The sequence below is a fragment of the Capsicum annuum genome, chromosome 4 (genome assembly GCF_002878395.1).
Source record: "Capsicum annuum cultivar UCD-10X-F1 chromosome 4, UCD10Xv1.1, whole genome shotgun sequence".
In the NCBI taxonomy this organism is placed as follows: domain Eukaryota; kingdom Viridiplantae; phylum Streptophyta; class Magnoliopsida; order Solanales; family Solanaceae; genus Capsicum; species Capsicum annuum.
The window spans coordinates 28138408-28152650 of record NC_061114.1 but is presented as its reverse complement, the minus strand read 5'-3'; positions in this window follow the sequence as shown (position 1 = coordinate 28152650).

Here is a 14243-nt window from a genome sequence, read left to right as displayed (position 1 = left end):
AAAATCATCGATTTCTATAATTTACCTACCCAACATAAGATTTACCTATCTATTTCGACCTAAACAAGATTCTAACAAATGAGAGAAATGTTAATATTTTATTCAGAACTAAGCCGCTAACAATAAATCAAAATAAATCCCAATTTTATTTTTTTTATCGATATTAGACCCTCAAATTCCTTCTTGACCAAAGATTGATCAATTTCAATATAAAGTCAACGAGTCAAACCACAATAATCACGAGAGTTCGCATACTTTCAAATGCACCATAAAATCACATCTTCAACTATATTGACATAATAAATAGGAGTAGAGTCGAGAATTGGACCTCAAAAGAATAGATTTTTGTTGATAATAGTGAATTAATGAAGCTCATACTCGAAATCTCCAAATGAAAAATCTCAACAACGAACAAAACCAACTCGGTATCAAAAATCCACAACCCCAAATTTGATTTGAACACAAATCCATAAAGAATATGAGTAACCCAAAATAATGATACTCGAATCCACACAAAATACTAACACTAACATGAATCCAGATTAATTTTTGGGAAAGAAACAGAACTGGTGAGTTGTCTGCCAGCGGGTCTTATTGGAACACCAATAGACGGTGATGGTGGTGTTTACCGGTGGTGAATCCGGTGGATTCCCAATGAGAAACTTGATGAAAACCATCAAAGATATCCGTTTCTCTCCCTCTATTTGCCCCTTATTTTTTTTTACTTCTCTCTTTGATTTCTGCTACCCCTTTCCCTTTTTTCTCCATTGTTTTCTTGTTGATCTCACTATGTGCATGTGTTTTTTGGTAAAAGTGTATGGTGTGAGTCTATGAGTGTATATGTGTTTTCTCTGTGTGTAATGTTGTAGATGGTGAGTGTGTGTATGTGAGAATATGGATCTATATTATTGTGAATTATTATTGTGTGTGTGATGTGAGAGTTTTTTGTGAATAAAGATGGAGGAGTATGTATAGTCACTAAAATTAAGAGTGTGTGGATATGGAGGGGTATGTGATATGTGAGGTGATGTAGTGGTTAGGATTAGGTGGGGTAGAGGAGGGCACGTGGGTTAGGTAGTTAAATTGTTGAAAATTTGTTATTTTTTATCTTTTTATGGAAAAATAGTAAAATGGGTCGGTGTATGGTAAGGTTTGGTAAATAAGTAAAATTGACTTTTGGGAGAGGAAAAATTACGTGTCTATAGTTCTCAGAAAACTCAACTTTGCAGAACCTTTCATAGAGCTCATTCACAGATTATTAGACAACAACTGGTACTCCATTCTTATTAATAGAACTAGAAATGGCTTCTTCGGGTCAACCAGAGAACTCAAACAGGGAGACCCCCTCTAACCATCACTCTTTATTTTAGTTGTCGAGGCTTTATCTAAAGCTCTTAATAGACTCAATGAGAACCCATAATTCATTAGCTTCTCTATGAGTCCTAGAGGACCAAAGATAAACCATTTAAGCTATGCATATGATTTAATTCTTTTTGTTTCCAATGATAGGTTTCTATCAATCTCCTCATGAAGGTTTTGAACGACTATCAAGATGCCTTGGGACAACAAATCCACAAAGAAAAAGGTTGTTTCCTAACTCAAAACCACTGGGACGACGGGCAGGTTGACAGTCCGTTGAGCTTGTGAAGGACCGTCGCTCAAGCCTTCGCAACTAAGGCAGTAAACCCATTCACTGGCTAAGTACGACGGACAGGTTGACGGACTGTCGAACTTGCGATGGACCATCACGCAAGCCGTCGCTACTAAGGCAGTGAGCCCCTATTCTGGTCCAAGTGAAACGGTCAGACCGACGAACCGTTGAGCCACCGACGGACCGTCGTTGATCCCATTTAGCATTTTAAAACCATTTTTAAAAGGGCATTTTGGTCTTTTTTTCACCCTTTTTAACACCTAGATATATCAAAAAGAAGCGTAGAACTTCAGATTCTTTCATAGCATCAAAAACTAGGGTTTCTCCCTCAAGAGCAAGACTCAATTCCTTCTCCAATACGTAGACTTGAACTACGAAGACCTGATTCTTATTTTCACAAGATACGTAGGCAAGCCTTATTTTGGGTTCGGTCCCTTTTTGTTAAATCAAAAATAATTTTGACTTGGTTGATACCAATATAGTTAGGAGTGTGCATGAGAAAGAACAAATTGGTATGATGAAAAGGATATACTTTATGGTAAACTATAAGTTCCTTTGGTACCTTTTATCATACTTGAATAACGCTTGAAAATTCTCTTGCATACATTTAAGACAAAAATGAAGCCCGCCTCATTTTTCGTGTGCATTGTGTGGAGAAATTTAGTTTAATTCATTGCATTCATTGTTGATCTAGAACTTGTCCTTAATGTCTGTTGAGGCAAAATTTTGAGTTGCACTTGATTTAGGAAAGGATTGTAGGCCTTTTTTGACTCGATTTAGCCTTTCATAACCTACCAAATGACATTAGTACCTAGTATTTCCTCTTTGAGCCTAAAACTTTTTCTTTGGACAACCACCTCTGAACCTATACCTTTTTTAGCGCTTACATGCACTATCTCTCTTTTGGTCCTACCTTCTTGAGTGCACGAGCTACGTGAAAATTGCGGACGAAGATTTAAGATCAAAGACACAAAATGCAAAAGATACATTGTCCCAGATGAATAAAAATAAAAAAATGATTTCAATAGAAGCAAAATTTCCACAAAAAAAGAGAAAAGATAAAAATATATAATTTTTTTGAAAAAAAAAAGGGGAAAACTCCAACGCAAGATTCAAAAGATGTCGAAGCAAATACAAAACAAGAGACAATGATGCACAACAAAGAAGATCATGCCTCAAAACGCAATAAATGTCAAAAGCACAAATACAGTGCAATGCTCATTGAGGAATTAGTCACTTTATCCCAAATATTATCTTACCCGTCCCCAAGCTTACATTACAAGCCGATAACAAGCCCTACAAGATCCTATTTCAAGTTTTCTCATATTAGTGGATACTTACATAAAGGTCAAGCCTATGGTATCTCAATTGCAAGCATTGAATTACTTTTTGAGTGTGAGCGTATTTTTCTAGACGTCCCCATATTCAAAAGAATATTATTCAAATATGTACAAAATGGGACTTTCTTTCAGGAGAGGGCACTTGAAACATGAGAATAAGCATAGCTCAAAACCTTTGTTTGAAGCAAGACGAGCAAATCTTATCGATGCTTAGGCATATCTGAGATACCACTTGAAACTATAGGAGTTATCCTGAAGTCGATCTCGGTTAGCTGAGAAAGAGATGGGGGAATTCTTATGCACACTATTAATTATTGGTACCAACTGAAGTCAAGACGCAATTATGCCTTCTTCATCTTTCAGCATTTTTTACCAAAAGATAAAATAATTTTCTTTCTTTTTTCAAGAGGCCCACTTTCACATACATGCATTTTCTTACCTTTCATTCAAGGTGCTCACTTTACATACATATATTCTTTTCATTCAAGGCGCCTAATTTTGAAATACGAGCATTTGACTTTTTCTTTCAACCACATACCTTTAAATACTGACATTTGAGGTGTCATGCATCAGTCTTCATAGATAACTGAAGATGTCATTCACTTTTCAGTCCCCGTAAATAATTGGAGACATTATGCATTTTTTTTAATAACGAGACATTTTTTAAAAACAAAAAGCTCCCTTCAAAGGAAACAATGCCAGCATAAATCATACACTGGGGCAAATTTTGAGAGCCGCCTTAAAACTTTATCTATTTTCTTATTTTGAACTACATTGGCCTGATTCTCGTAACATTCAAGATATGTAGGAAGCTCTATGCAGAGTTCGGTCATCACAATCCCACAATCATTCTTTTTCCCCAGTAAGTACACAATCTTGCATCTCACAGCTCGATACTGGGACAATTTTGAAAGCAACATCGGAAATATGTAAACAGTTTCATTCTCAAATAATTCTTTGCTCAATAATTTTTTTACATGGGTTTGTCCACCCTAAAATGGAATAATTGGGTCAGTTTTCCCTCCAGTAAGAAAATTATGCATGTTTTTCCTCAATTAAATATTTATCCTTGCTTGTCTTTACTTTCACATTTCGCACTATATTTATTTATTTTTACATCGCATGCTATCTTTGTCTTTACTTGCACGCATTGCAATGTATTTATTTTATCACTGCATGCTTTCATTGTCTTATTTACACATCTCACAATGCATTTATTTCATTATTTAAGCACTGTATTTTATTTTATTTTCTTTGCCTGCACATACCACAATGCATTTATTTATCATTTAAGTACTGCATTTTATCATTGTCTTTACTTGCACGCATTGTAATGCATTTATTCATTTTATCATTTAAGTAATACATGCTATCTTTACCTTTATTTACATGCATCGCAATGCATTTATTTATTTTCATCATTTAAGCACCGCATGTTATCTTCGTCTTTATCAAAATACATTACAATGCAATTATCATAGAAGCATGTCATTTTTGCCTTTACTGGCATATATCGCAATGCATTTATTTTTATTATTTAAGCGTTGCATGTACATATCGCAATGCATTTTATCATTTAAGAACTGTTTGTCTCGCAAATATCACAATGCATTTATTTTATTATTTAAGCACTACATGTCATCTTTGTCTTTGCTGACGCATATCGTGATGCATTTATTTCTTATTTAAGCACTGCACGCACATATTGTAATGCATTTATTTTATTATTTAAGCACTACATGTCATCTTTGCGTTTACCAACTCATATCACAATGCATTTTGTTATTTAAGCACTGTACGCCTCGCAAATATTGCAATGCATTTATCTTATAATTTAAGCACTTCATGTTATCTTTGCCTTTGCTGGCAGCATACCGCGATGCATTTATTTGTCATTTAAGCACTGCATTTTATTTTTACCTTTACTTGCACGCATCGCAAAATATTTATTCATTTTATCATTTAAGCATCGCATGCCAACTTTGCATTTGTCTGCATATATCGTAATATATTTATCATTTAAGCACCGCATGCACATATCGCAATGCATTTATTTTATCATTTGGGCACTGCACACCTCATAAATATCGCAATGTATTTATTTTATCATTTAAGCACTGCATGTCATATTGTCCTTTTACCAGCATATATTGCAATGCATTTGTTCTATTATTTAAGCACATCATTTCATCTTTGCCTTTACTTGCACATTTCAATGCACTTACTTTGTTATTTAAGAACTGCATACTTTATATTTACCTGCACATATCACAATGCACTTATTTTACCATTTAAGCGCTAAATACTATCTTTGCATGTACTATTATTTTTCTTATTTAGTTAAGCACTGCATGCTATCTTTAATTTTTTTTAAAAAAAATCAAGCTTAATTTTTCGTTTGTGTTTTATTGAGCAGTACTTCTTAGTTTGAAGCATTTGCAAGCATATAATTTGTGGATAAATTGAGTATGTTCATCCTAAAATAGGACATTTTGGGTTAGTCTTCCCTTTAATAAGACCTTTTATGCACGTTTGTCTTCAATTGAATATTTTTTTTGTCTTTAGTTAAAATATTGTAATGTTTTTATTTACTTATCTTTACATTAGTTACGCATTACAAGACATTTTTTTGACTTTTTTGAAAAACAAAAAAAATCAAGTATAGTTACTTGTTTGTCTACCGCTTTTTAGTTTTATAAATTTTGCAGAATTCGAGGACGCATTGGGTTTGTCCAACCCAAAATAGGACATGTTGGGATAGCTTTTGAATTAGACCGGACCTGATCCTCATGCAACTCGGAATATGCATGCAACTTTAAATTGGAGTTCACCAATTTTTTTTTTCAATTTTTTTTTGTCGAGCAAAATTGGCTACACGTCAACGTTTTCATTTGAAGACTTCTACATTATCTTCAAACGAAAAGGGGCAAACTGTTGACACCCAATTTTATCTCTCCATACTTAAAATTAACAAATTTAGGCTTCCTGATCGTTATATGGCACAAACTGCAATTTTTCACACATTTTTTATAATTATTAATGAATTATTGATAATCATCATTATTTTAGAATTTTTTTTATTAAATTTTGTCATATTTTTAATTTTGCATAATTTATTGATAATTATTTTCAATTTCATAAATTTTAGAATTTTTATCAGTTTATTATTATTTTAATATTTTTGCGTAATTATTTGCATATGTACACAGCATACCACTGCAATTTTTACTGCACAGTATAATTTTTAATTATTTATAGCATAATATACTTTTTTAGATAATTATATTTTTTATTTGTTTTTTATATTTTTCTGTAATTGTATATCGACATTCATTATTTTGTACATTATTTAATAAAACCTGCAAATAGGGGTCGATTTAATTATTTTAATACACAAAATAATAAATCAATCAAGTCAAAGTCATGTTAATTTTATTTTAAGATGACAATTAAGATGACTAACTAAAGCTTAAATCTGTTGGTTAATAATATGTTATTTAATGGTTAAATGACATAATTTTATTTTTTTTGGATAAAATAAAATATTTTTTTATTATAAATTGAAAAGGGGCCACTTATTTTCTTTAACAAAAATTATACACACACTCACGGGACTTTGGATTAAAAGGACTCCCAAGTTGTCCAATTGAGTAGGAGTCCTCCAAGTTTTTTTAATTAAGTGGGAGGGATAACTTTTTTTTTAAAAGTTTTTTCGTCCCAACAACTTGTTCCAATTGTTCGACAACTTTGATAATTGTTCAACAACTGCGCAAGTTGTTGAACAACTAGGCGCAGTTGTTCGACAATTGCGCCTAGTTGTTGAACAACTACGCATAGTTGTTCGACAGCTACGACAAGTTGTTCAACAACTGCACGAAGTTGTTCAGACAACTAGTGTAGTTGTCCAACAACTATCTCAATCGTTTGAAAAGAGTTAGTTTTTTTTTTGGGCAAAATGCTCTATTGGACCCCTATACTATGTTAGTTTTATAAGTTGGACACTTCTACTTACATATTTGTCATCTGGACCCCTGAACACATGAAAAAACTACATTTTAAACACTTTTTTGGAGAGTGTAACACACTCTCCCATGTCAGCTGCCACATCAGTTGCCACGCGTGCCAAATCATCTACCATGCCATTTAAAAAAAAAGTACTACATTAAATTCCAATCATTTTTAAAATGCTACATAACAAATTAAATATTAAAATTAATTTAATTAAATAATAAAAATTTATAAATTGTAGAAAAATTTGAATAATCACGCTTTTAAAATTTGAAAAATTTGAATAATCAGTTTTAAAATAAAAAAAATAAAAAAAGTATTACATTAATATTAATTAAATATTAAAATTATTTAAATTAATTAATTTATATTTTAAATTTAAATTAGTAAAAAATTAATTAATTAAAATTCTTAACTAATTAATTTATTTAAATTAATTAATTTATCAAATTTAAAATTCTTACCTAATTTAAAAAAAATTAACTTAAATAATTAATTAATTTAAATATGATTTACAAATTTAAAATATTTAATTTAAATTAATTGTGGGGGGGCTAGGTGGGGTGGGGTGGGGGGCTGAGAGAGGGGCTGAGTGGGGTGAGGGCTGGGGGAAGGGGTTGTGTGGGGCTAGGTGGGGTGGAGTGGGGGGCTGAAGGAAGGGGGTTGGGTAAGGTGGGCGACTGGGGAAGGGGTTGCGTGGGGTTGGGTAGGATGGGTACGGGCTGGGTGGGGTGGGGGGTTGGGGAAGGGGGAGGGGTTACGTGGGGCTGGGTGGGCTGCCATTGGGTGGAGGGCTGGGTAGGTAGGGTGGGGATGAGCTGGGGTGAGGGTGGGAGAGGCTGGGTGGGGTGGTGAGAGGCTGGAGAGGGGGGTGGGGTGGGAAAAAAATTTAAATTTATTATTTTTAAATTTTTAAAAATACTTTTAAATTAAAAAGAATGGAGGAAAAAAAGAAGAGGATGGGGGGTGTGGAGGTGGGGACGAGCTGGGTAGGTACGGGCTGGTGGGGTGGAGTGGGGGTAGGGACGAGATGGGTGGGGACTGGCTGTTGTTTTGCATCAGACATTGGTTTTGGATTGTTGTCATTTACACATTTTTATACACGATATTGGCCAATGAGCTCCGGTTGGATATTCGAGACCACCTTATTACAAAAGGCAAATTTTATTTTATCAAAATTATTATTTTATATTAACGGTCGACACTTGGCCGATGAAAAATATTCTCCGTTGATTTTCTAGGCCTTTACAAATAAAAGACAGTTATTACGTATATAAATACATAATAAAATAAAATTCGGGCGATGACAAAATTTTTAGAACAACGCAAAAAGTTATTCGTATCTTGGCAAGAAGATTTAGGACGGTTAATAAATCAACAACCACTTCCTAGTCATGTCGTATTTAAAATTTAATCTGAGCCCGCTTCTTAACAAAAAATATGTTTTTAAATACATATATGCATACGTACCTTTTAAATTTATTTTGATAATTATTTATTTGTTACTAATATTTTATTTATAAGTGTTTATATAGGTGATTGGGAATACTTGTCGAGAATGACATTTAAAGAAACTTTAATTTTTATGTTTGTATTTTATACTTTTACACTTGTTAAAATACTAAATTATAGTGAAATCTTTATTTTTGGGGTGTTGGGAGGGATATTATTTATTTATGTAATTTTCATTACGCATTAGGCAAATTTAGGCCGTTACTATTTATATAAAAGAACTAAATTAATTTAGATATTTAATCAATTAATTTATATTTATACATTTAAAAATATTGCGCAATTCTTATTCAACTTTTGTTTTCTTTCCATACACATTCATATATACTTTCGATCATCTTCACACATTTTTTATATACAATAATTTATGTAATTTATACATTCTTTATCTAAAAATTGTTTATAGTATTTGAATGCATAGTTTAGATTTGTATTTAAAAACATTGATTTTTTTGGTCTTGTAAAAAATCTAAGTCTTGCCGAAAATCACATTTATGGATTCTGAAGGGTGCCTAATACCTTCTCTTCAGAATAATTTGAATCCATGCCTAGAATTTAAATTGGTTTCGTAGATTAGAATAAAGTCATACTTGTTAGATAAATAAATAGGTTTCTATTTTTCCTTAAAAATTAGGTAGCGACTTTGTATAAAATTAATTCTTTTTGAGTCCATAATGTCGTGCTCGTTTTAACCTTAGGTAAAAATCGGGTACGACACCTGCCTACATCATCCACATCAATTTATATTTGATGACAGTGTTTCTGTTGATTGTAACATCAATTTTGTTGATGATAGTTTTTCGCCCCTGAATGATAAAAATATTAGTTTTCTTGTAAGTAGATGCTTCCAACGTCCATTTACAATTTTAATTGTAACATCTGAGTGCATAACTGAAAAAGAAAAATGTAAAACGATTAATATATTCAAAAATTTGAAGTATGCCATAAAATCGTTAAGTAGATTAATACATATGTATATTACGGATACAATTTTTTAAAAAATTTTAGAATATATACATATCAATTATCATTTTGGATACGACTAGATGATTCATTACCTAATACGAATAGATGATTCAACTCGACATACAAATTAACACCATTATCATTCCTAATATGAATAGATGATTCATTACTGTCGAAATCAGCAGCAAACATCGAAATCAACCTCAAATACGTTACTGATTCTGCGATCAATCCCTTTATTTTTGTCTTTAACATATTTTATTTCGATTTTCCATTCACCAGAGTGTCTCAAAAAAATTACAACATTCATCTTCTTGAATAAAAATAAATTCACTTTTTTTTAAAGTGATCATAAATCAGTGACTACATTGTTTGTGATTTCTATTATTTGATTGATTTTTTTAATGCATCGTTGTTTTCAAAATTTGAAAAAGTATAGTTGTTACACAAATTAATGAAAACAGTAATTCATCATTAATGTTGTTGCCTTAACTATGTGCTAAATAGAAGGAAGATAAGTTAATTTCGTATTAAACGTCCTAATTAGATTTTCATATACATAGAGTCTTATGTATATAACGTCTGAGTTATGTATATTAATTGGGAGAGAGAACAAATTAATTAAGAAGATGGGAGAGAAGGTAATTATGTCTAATAGGGTTGTAATTTATGTTATTTATACATTTATTGTCCATTCTAATTTGTTTACTTGTATTTACTTGAACACTTTAATCAATTAATTAACCTAGATAAATTTCTAAGATATTGCTATCTTTATTTCTATCTCCATTTTCTATTCTTTACTTTTTTGAATCTTTCTATCCACTTTATCTTTTTTTAAAAAAAAATAATAATAATAATGAATAAAAGAATAAAAAATAAATTTTATGTTAATCTTCTTAAAAACAAGCTTTTAAACTAAGATGATATTTTCTTGTTCATGTGGCAATTAATTTCATTTAGGCTAAAGAGAATTTTCTTAAAAATAAAAAAAAATTAGTTATTTCTCGAATTGGTTAGCTAAAAAAATAGACTATTGAATGAGATAAAAGCTATTTTCAAAAGTCGCTCGATTTAAGATTGATATTTTCATCAGAATTGATATTTTCGCAAAGTTAGCCACCCCTTTTAAGTTGGTCAAAATATTTTGGTCAACCATTTTAAAAATGACATTGCTAAGTGCCTTAAAACCCTTCTTAGGACATTAATTGAATCCTTACCCATTTTCTCTAAGTTTAAAGATTTATTTTTGTTTTTGAACCTTTGGAATTCTTTTAAGTTTTTCTTGATTTTTCTATAAAAATAAGTGGTGACTCTATAATTTTTCTTGAGTTATTTTTCTAAGTCATAAAATGATTCGAGAAGTCAAAAATTATTTTATTTTAAATAACTTATCTTTTCTTTGATAAATTCGAAAAGGGATAAAACATCTACATGAACTAATAAATCACTACCACCTGCTTAATTAAGGCTTTATGTATATCATCTCATTATTTTGTTAAAAAAAATGGACTATTTTAAATGTAAGGAGTAATTGTGGTCTTAATAGGTGGAAGAAGGAACATTTTTAATCTGAAAATTAACATTAAAGATAATTGGGATTCAGTAAGTTGAAGGAGGGTCATTTTTAACCAAAAATTTAATGTGATGGGCGTTTGGGGTCCAAGAAGTAAAAGGAAGGGCAAATTAGGATATTTTCACTTTTCCTATTTCAATTTATTTGACATATTTTTCTCTTTAATCCCTTTTAACAATTTTTTAATTCTAAATTTCCACATGACATGTTTGAAATCACAAGATTTAATGACATTTTAGTATATTTGACGTATTTTTAATTTAAGACTATAAGATTCAAAAGTCTCATTTATTTTATCTAAATTTTACATATATATATACACAAGGTAACTTTACCTTATTACATAAAATCCTACATTAGAAAAGTAATTACAAAAATTCCAAAGTAATTACTTAAATCCCTTTAATTTACTCTTTCTCTTTCATCCCCTCATACATATCAAAATGTCATTATTTGCTCTTTTTTTGTGCACCGATTTTTACTCCATATCTCTTCTTCCTTTATTTATGCCTACAATCAAACTAACATGATCTGAGGAATTTCAAAATTTTCAGTTATCAACCATTAACTAAACAAAGTTCACCTTCTTTATTAAATTTTAAGTTTTTTTTTTCAACTTTACAATATCAAATTTAGATTTGAATTTTCCTTTGGTGCTGGTGATAATTCAAATTTGAACTCCGACATCCCTGCCACCATCTTTGGCTAACCTTCCGGCAACAGCTCCGCCACTTACCACCAAATACAACGACAGAATTGTGGTAAAGAGCCAAAAACGACCGTTCATTCACAGTCGAAGTCGACGCCCCTATACTCCAAATTGATTTCTGAGGATATGCTCTTCCCCTTCGTGACTAAAATTGATGTATATTTTTTGTTGGAGTATAAATTTTATATTTGTTGTTTGTATTTTATAACGATGTCTAACTAGTATACATAATGGTAATGTATTATACCATCTCATACAATAATATTTAAGGTCATACAAATATTATTACTTCAGTCCTCATACATTATTAAGCAATGTATGAGGACGTGGTTAAATTCTTTTATTTGTTCAATTCAACCCGCATACAATACTAAGTAGTGTACGAGTATGTGGTTGATATCTGTTGTTTGTTCATTTTTATACATATCAAGTTGTGTATAAGAAAACATTATTCTTAGGTTTGCATGAGTTGTTCAATCTATAATTCACATAATTATAATATAATACATAAAATGAATATGTATAAGACTACCATACTAATGTATAGATTAAAATAGAAAAAATAACAGAAACTAGCATGCCTAAGACTATAGTTACAATAAATAGCAATACTATTCCAAAATTACAGCTTATAGCAAAAGTAGTAATACTTTACCTTTTTTTTAGAGAGGAGCGTGTATTTCTCCATCAGTTTGCCTTTTCCTCTTTTTCACGTAATATTCACTTCTCTCTCTCCAATTAACCGCATCTTCTATTTTTTTTTCAATTTCTACTTTTATCTCCCAATCTTTTGATAAATAGTGTGCTCCATAGTATTTGCATCTCATCTTTTCACATAATTTATATATTTTTATTTTTTTCGTATTGCTTTCTTCTTCTTCCTACTAAATCTATTTTACCTATTAAATCCGCACACCCCCCTCCAAATGGTATCAGAGAACAGCAATTTAAAAAGTACGGAAGAGATATATATTAAAGTTAGAGTTAGAATATACATGTTAGAATCAAAATTAGATTTAGAGTTAAAAAACTTACCTACAAAAATATTAAATTAATTATGCGAAGACCATTTAAAAATAGAGAAGCTTTTAGAAAAATTAAAGAATCTTTAATTAGTAATTATTCAGAATATATAAGTCTAAATAAAACAAAAGAAAATCCACAAAAACTAGTCTACTTAATTACATTAATATCTAGTATTGAATCAAAATTAATAACACATTTAAAATCTAGAAGAATGAAACATATACCACTTAATTATGATAAAATTAGATTTAGGTATCCACCGAGATATTATAAATATAATTTAAAATGAATAAAATGCAATGATATAAAGAATTAAAACAAATTATCTCTGAAAAACGTAAAGAATTAAAAATAAGAATAGAAAGACTACATTATAATATATTTGCCGGAGTTAGTAAAAATTCAATAGATACACAAAAAGATGAAATATCAAAATTAGAATCACAAATAGATAGTTTAGAATATGTATATCAACATGACCTATTCACAATAAAATGAATAAAGAAGAATTTATAATAGATGAAAAAATATATGAAAACTACGAAGGATCAAAAATAAAAATAGTATTTTCTAATCTAGGACGAAGATATAAGAAAATAGGTGAACATTTATATCTAATGTTAGAAAAAGAAGAATTAAAATTAGAAGATAAATTAACAGCAATGGTAAGAATAGAAAAAGAAAATGAAGAGATAGATAGGAAAAAGGAAATAGAAAAAATAAAACAACAAACTACGGAAGAAATACGAAAAATAGAAGAAACCAAAAATAGTAGAATTGCTGAATTAGAAAAAGAATTACAAATGTTAAAAGAACTGTATGAACAAAGACAAAAAGAAAAAGAAGAAAAAAATAGAGAACAGAAATTACTAAATGAGATAAATCAATTTAAGGAAAAATTAGAAATAAAAAATGAAGAATTAGAAATAAATAATATAGATATTGAAGAGACGGATAATTATGAGTCCGAAGATAGTGAAACATACACAGAAATATTAACAAATACAAAAAATTTAGAAATCAATGAAGAACAAAAAATTAATGAGGAAAACTTAGAAAATACCCAAACAGAAATAAATACTCTTGACAAAAAAGAAAATGAAAATATAATACCTAAAACAACAGAAATAAGAAAACCTATATATTATAAGAATAAGTTTAAAAAATATAATGAATATGATAAATGGATACCGAAACAAATAGTAAATAAAAATTATAACTTTTTAGATCTAGACTGTGTAATAGATACAGAAAAAACAATACAATTATGGATAGGATATATGACAAAACAATTATTAGATAATAATATAAATATAACAGATGCACCGGAATATATAGAAAAAACACTAATAGGATCAGTAAAACTATGGTTTGCAAATCTAACCGAAAATAGCAAAAAGGTATTAAGAACTAATAAACCTATAGAAGGAACATCATCGACAACAACTAAACTAA